Here is a 7572-nt window from a genome sequence, read left to right on the forward strand (position 1 = left end):
ACTTCAGTGTCCCAAAGGTTTGCTGTGTTTACATCTGAATCCCTTTTTCCAGGATTTGATCCAACTGCATGTACAGGGACTGCTTGCTCAAAGCCGAAAAGGGGAAAGATATGTTTTTTTGTTTTGCCACAAATCATAAAAGTTTGAGAAGGCTCAGGATGTGGAACTGTGAAGACAAGCTCCAGACTCTGATTATTTTAGTGTTGTCCCCACAGTAAAGGAATGTGCTGCTGAACTCTTAAAATAACAATGGATGTCTCATAAATAAGTGTTTTAACAGGGTAGCGGAATGTAAAATCCTTCTTATTTGAGAAATAAATAAAAGAGCTTTTATAGATACATAAAAATCAATTTATTGTATAAATTCACTGAGAAACAGGTCTAAAAGTGAAATATTTTGATGCTAATACAAAATGATAGAATCTTTTAATATTACATTATTTGTAAATGACCATATGGTGCATACTGCCCCTATTAATGAGACTGTAAATATATTTAATATTGTCCACAATGCTCACAGAGTATGTAAATTATAGGTGTATGTGAACTTCACAAGCAATTGCACAGGCTTAATTTGGCTCTGTAATTATAACAGACACACTATGGAGGCCTTTATCAATGGCACATGTGGTAAACATTGATTTAGGACTTTGCGTTCCTCAAACACTATTTGGTTTTATTTAAGAGCGTCTTAGATCTGAAGTTCTGGAGAATCAAAAAACATGACTTGGCTTTTAAGAATGTAGTAAAGTTTTTATCACAGCAGAAACCTCTCCCAGTTGAAACAATCCCTGAAATGTAGTCAAACCAATATGCCAAGAGTTGTTGCACATTGCTGACTATGCATCTAAGAGCATTTTTTAACTCATTGATCATTGTAGGTACTAGAGGTAGATGAATCGGTTTTATGTTAATATATTTTGCTTATTTTATTTAATAATTACAATTTTTTTTTTATTGTTGTTAAGTTAACAATTTATAACTAGCATCATTTCAGTGGAATTGTTTTAGTCAAATGTAAAAATTATAGACAAATTAATTTCTTTTATACCCTTGCAATTGGTTGGTACTTTAGTAGTACTGCAGGGATTGTAAGCCATATTTGAGAATTATTTTACAACTTTATTTATTTTGTGAGCTTCTTTTATTAATTTATCAACTTAACTTATTTGACCTTATAAATACCAATAATGACTTTGACTAGTTCTTTTGAAAAGCTTGAATGTTTAATAATGGTAATAACTTAAACTGATTTTTTTTTTTTTTTCAAATCATGTTTTCTGTCCTCCGTAATAACTGTCAGCATAAATGTACTGGCTCTTGTTACGCAGAAATGTCCTGTTGGAACCTCTCATATAAGAATTCTCCCTTCCCCTTTTTGGCGATGAGCAGATAATTCCTTTTGCTGATGATGCCTTAGGATGTTCCTATCAAGGATGTTAGCAGTTCAATTACCAGAGGCTCTCCCTCTGCACATGTTTACGTTCACATGGAAGTTCACAGAGCCGTTTGAAGAATGTCAGACAGATAAACCAGTATGCTACATTCTGGCATAGTATGAGAGCTGTAGCCAACATGTCCAATTTGTAAACAAGGCGGCCCATCTTTTGAGGATGAAGAGGGAGTACATTTCCCTCTCTCTTTGTCTCGCTCTCTGCATGAACTTTTCTCCTTTCCTTGGAGGGCTGGAGTCATCTCCAGCAGGCCTCTGGATGTAGAGCTCCTTCATACGGGAGATGGATGGATGGTCATGTTCTAATTCACGATAACTGATAAGCTTTTATTTCTTTGGAAGTTTTAGAGATTAGGGAGGAAACCGTGACCACTTGAATCACAAAAAAGTTTAGAGTACTTGAAATGACTAGTTCTATAGAGATCTGCATGTAGGGGTATCAAAAATAATATGGTAAAAATTGGTCCTATATGATTTGATGTATGTGATGCCACACACTGCTGTGTTCCTCCCACATTTACATTTAATCATTTGCAGATGCATATATCCAAAGCGACTTACAAATGAGGACAATAGAATCAATCAAACCAATAAAAGAGAAACAATATTGTGACAAGTCCCAGATAGTCTAATGCAGAACACATAGTTTTTTTGTTTGTTTGTTTTTGTTTTTTACTGTAAGAATAAGAAATAGATATAATAGAAATAGAACAGAGAGAGCTAGCGTTAGAAAGTCAAGTTATTTTTTTATAATAAATAAAAAAGAAAACAAGTAGATAGGATAGACATAGAATAGAGAAAGTGTTAGAGGGTTAAGGTTTTTTTTTTTATAAAAATAAAGAAAACAAGTATATAGAATAGAAATAGAATACTGAGTATAGAATACTGAGTGCTAGTGTTAGAGGGTCAAGTGTATACACTCTCAGAAAAAAAGTCAATGGGACGGTAACTTTTCAAAATGTGATATGTGCTCATTAAAGACTAATTTTGTAGCCGCATTCTGGATTAGTTGTAGAGGTTTGATAGAACTGGCTGGAAGACCAGCCAAGAGAGCATTGCAATAGAGCATTGGATAGTCTATCCTGGACAGAACAAGAGCTTGAGCAAGGAGTTGTATAGCATTTTCCGATAGAAAGGGTCTGATGTTGAATAAGGCAAATCTGCAAGACCAGGCAGTTCTAACAATATGGCCTCTCATCATTAATTCTACTGCAGCAGAACATTGTCGCTAGTTCGGTGTTCTTTATTTGGCTGCCAAAAGATGAAATGAAGTTTTTCACAACTCTAGGCAGGATGTATTGCTCATCTGTAACAAGAGCAAGAAATCGACTCGGGCACTTTTCAAATGCTGCTTTAAACCTTGGCGCCCCTTGATTTATTAAAACTTCTGTTCTTAGAACACTGTCCAATATGAGCCAAGAGGCCCATATAGATACATTTATAATGTGCTGGTTATATACAGCAGTGATTCATATCACGGTATATGCAGTCCTCTAGGTGAATGTATGTCAACCTCATTGGGTGAATGGCGAAAAATGGCACAGAGAGTTCCAAGCCTCAAAAATCAAAGGCTTCTTCAAGGCACAGGCCTACTGCCACCATGGTATCTCTCTTTTTCTGGCGCTGGTCAATCTCTATGAGTGCAGGGATCCAATGATGTTTAAGTGTTGTTGTTCGCCCAGGCCAAGAGGCAGTCATGTTCATCTTGCAGGAGCGGTTTTATGATGACTTTATTTCTAATGACTTATTTGGTGGGGGTTTATAGAGGAGCAGTCGGCAGAAAGAGGAAATGAATTAGCCTCTGCACAGATGGCTTTTAAGGCAAAAGACTGCATGACAAATGTTCCCTGCCCTCCAGACCCTGAGCCTCAGTATAACAAATTGAAAACGACGATGAAAAAACAGTAACAGGACACTGACTTCACAGTGCCATTGTATCTCGCGTCTCGCTACACAACATAAATATATATAGTAATAGTAAAAACTGGAGCCTTTAATCTTTAAATACCCCAGCCCTCCACCCCCTACTGACTTAGCGTAGTTGTGTCTATATGTGTCAAGTCTGCCTCATGCTGAGGGAAATAGTGAGCAAGCTCAGGAAGTTACTTGCATGATTCTTCTATGGTGCTTTCGGAGGTTTTTTCTTATAGAATGAGTTGTTGTCCAGGTTCATAAATTCAATGATAATGTTTCATGTGATGTTGATGCGGCCACTAGGTGCTTGGAGATAAAATTCATGTATTTCTATGGAGCCTTCCCTTGGAGGAGAGGTTTTAGCCTGGGGCTGTGTCTGCCGGCTGGTTCTCATTTAGAATAATGATGGAATCCTCAAACCTAACAGGTTCGGCAGAAGTAGAAAGTTCTCAAGATTCTCAGGTTTGTTTTCTAGCAACAGTGATGTCAAACCATCCACTACAAGGTGCAGTCACCATTAACATGGACTTAAAATGTTTGATTTCTGTCAGACTAAACCGATAATTCATCTTTTTTTAAAACAGCGGTGTCCAATTCTGTTCTTGGAGGGCCAATGTCCTGCACAGATGAGCTCCAACCAACCCCAAAACAGTCTGAAAGTATCTAGAAATCCTGAAAACCTTGATTATCTGGTTTAAGTTTGTTTGATTAGAATTCAAGCTAAACTCTTCAGGATAGTGGCCTTCCAGGAGCAGGATTTGACATCCTTGTTTTAAAGTGTCATGCGAATGCTTTAGTCTGAGTGAAATCATATGAGTCCAATATTTGCTGAAGTTAGTCTTGACAGACTAACATGATTGTAGCTTGGAATCATACAATTTTGATCAAACTACAATTGTCCTTCACTATTCAATTATGAAGAAAGATTGATTGACAATGTGATGACTGCCCTTCCCAGACTGTGCGGTCTAAACCGGAGGAACATTGTGCGGTCACTTCACAGAAGCATCCAAACATTGCAAATCATTTAGATGTCAACTTTTATGAATCTGGTCCTTCATTCAGTAGTTTCTTAAGGAATGTTCATCAGCTCTGATGTTGAGGTTCATTTCCCTCCTGCTGGTCTCTGGCGGTGGTCCCAACAGGGTTGAGAGAGTGCTGGATCTGTTCAGGACTTTAATGCTCCACTGCCCAGGAAGAGTCTCTGATAATGGCTCTTGATCTGTGAGGCTGTCTCTGCCTTGTTATCTGGATGAGAGGCCGACTGGAGGCCGTAGACTTATCCTAACGACCCAGTCGCTCCGGAGGGGCCACCCCCTCGCTTTCTCTCTCCCTCTCCCTTTGTGGGCCCTTTCAAAATCTTACTGAGGCTCTTTCCACTTTCAAATTCAGTGTAACCAAGCAAATGATGCCATTATGTCAGAAATGGCTTGTTGTTCTTTCTTTAATCTTGTTGTGAACCCACAGGATCAATCTTTGCCTTCTGTGGTCATTTTAGTATGTGGCTCACCATTTGAGAGTGAAGGAAGAAGCAGGTCAAAGACTTGGCATATGACGACTATTATTATTGTATCACTGGGCTATCCCCCGGTGCTCAGCAGGGCTACATTGGGGTCTCTAACTCCTGCTGGGACTGTTAGCAGAGTCCTGCTGTTCTGCCACATGCCAGGAAAGCACCGTAAACCCATAAACAGACTTTCAAAGGCATTTCTGTGCCTGTGACACATGCTCAACCTCAAAAAGAGGAGAATGATGGACGAGAAGAGCATAGAGAGGGGTTGAGGAGGGATAGGGAGGAATGAGGTATTCATTTTGACACATTGTGATGTGTTAAATAGGCTCCAGTGCTCCTGCTAACTGCTACACAAACACAAGGTGTAATTTTTAACACATATGCTGTCAAATTAGCCACTTGTCCACATTAGCACTAAGGCTAGGTAGCATTGATTAGGCAATGCTGATTGAGACCTGTCTAAAGTATGAGTGGCCTCATTTACACCTGGTATTAACATCCATTGTGATCTGAAAAACATGTAATCAAATTGCATTTGTAATATAAACATTAAAGCTTCCTGAAAGTCCTTCTTACCTGTCAATCATCCTTTTAGTTTTAAACTTTCCTGGTTATGTGGGGTCTTAACCTGTAGATCAAAATATTTTTGTAAAGTCCAGATTTCACAAAACATCAGTATGCCACTGACATAAAAATTGCTTTAAATTAGTGCTGTCAAAACGATTAATCACGATTAATCACATCCAACAAAAAAAGTTTTAGTTTACATAATATATGTGTGTACTGTGTATATTTATTATGTATACATATAAATACACACACATGCATGTATATATTTAAGAAAAATATGTTATGTTTATATATTAAATATATTTATATATAATATAAATTATATGAATATAAATATATACATGTAAATATTTTTAAAAATATATGCTGTATTTTTTGACAGTGTGTATATATAAATATACATAATAAATATACATAGTACACATACATATATTATGTAAACAAAAACTTTTATTTTGGATGTGATTAATCACGATTAATTGTTTGACAGCCCTAATTTAAATATAAATTATATATATATATATATATAATTATTTATATATATATATATATATATATATATATATATTACATTATTTAATATATTATTATATTTTATTATATACTTTTTGGAGAGATGAAACTGAATGCTTTCTATTTTTGGATATTCAGATTTGGCTTAAATGCTGAATAGACCTTTGTTTAATAATAATAATAAAAAAATTCATATATATATATATATATATATATATATATATATATATATATATATATATATATATATATATATATATATATACTGCTATAAGTATCAACAGGAAAGCATGAGCACACATGTGTGCTTGGACACATGTAGTCTATAACTCACAGTGGGATATTTCAGCAGGATTCTAGGACACTGAAGGCCTGGATTAAATGACCATCTGACTCCACAGGGTTCCATGTTCAGGCTTGTAGCTCATACTGTTTTCCAACGAACCATAGGTTTTATTATAACTATTACCCAGTCTTATTTTTAAATGTCTTCTCTGTTAAGTTGGTTTATTGAACTGCACAGTTTCATTTTGTTGTATAATATTAATTATTTTAAAAAATGCAAAGAGAAACTGAATCACTTGTGTTTTGTCTGCAGGTCTTAGGCTGTTGAGTGCAGTGATGGGAAACCATAAAAACCCGCTTGACTTAAACAGCTGCCTTACAATTTCATCAGATTGTTCTCATATATATGATACCACAGTAAACATGCAATCCCAACATTTTAACACTAAGATGGATCTTAATGTGTTAATATGTTATATATATATAATATAAAAATAAAATATAAATAAATAAATATAATAAATATATATATATATATATATATATATATATATATATATATATATATATATATATATATATTAATCATTTTTAGAAATGCATTCATTTTATTTCTGACAGCTAAAAGAATCAGCAGTTTATTAAGGTTAAAACTCTTCAGTAATATTAATATGTGCTAGCAACACTTTTTTTAGGTGAGTTCTTATGTGAGACACAGTTGATTAATACAATTTATTTCTTTCAACCACTGTTATACTCCTCCTCAGATTGTAACACTTGGGAATTCTCTATTAAAGTGTATATTATGAGCAAGTCGTTCTTATTTTAGGTCTGTTAAAAGTACAGTTACTTTTGGCACATTTTTTTTTCTTTTTTTTTGTTCTCAGATAGATTTTTAGTAGTCTGTGATTTATAGGTTAAGTCTTATTGATTTGCATGCAGATATCTGCAAAATACAACACTTCAAATGCATTGTGCATAAAGAATACTTAAGTTACAACTTGGTTCATGTTCCACTGAACAAATGGCAAGTCAGCAAAAACACATTAAAGTCACCATATGAGATATGTCAGATTCAACAGGGCCTGGAGCCAAGAATGTCTAAAGAGTCTTAAGAGCGGAGTTAGATTATTAATTTGAAATTCAAAAGATTATTTATCTAAATGTCTGGCTAAGTATACAGACCATAAATTATTGTAAATTTATCTTAAAGTAAATTGTCAGCAGAGATCTTTAACTACATTTATGATGTAGTTGTATGTTTGCCACTATAGTAAATCTATCATAACTGTGAATGGGGGTTGTATTATTTTTTAATAGTTCA

The sequence above is a fragment of the Cyprinus carpio genome, chromosome B1, assembly GCF_018340385.1.
Source record: "Cyprinus carpio isolate SPL01 chromosome B1, ASM1834038v1, whole genome shotgun sequence".
NCBI classification, from domain to species: Eukaryota; Metazoa; Chordata; class Actinopteri; order Cypriniformes; family Cyprinidae; genus Cyprinus; species Cyprinus carpio.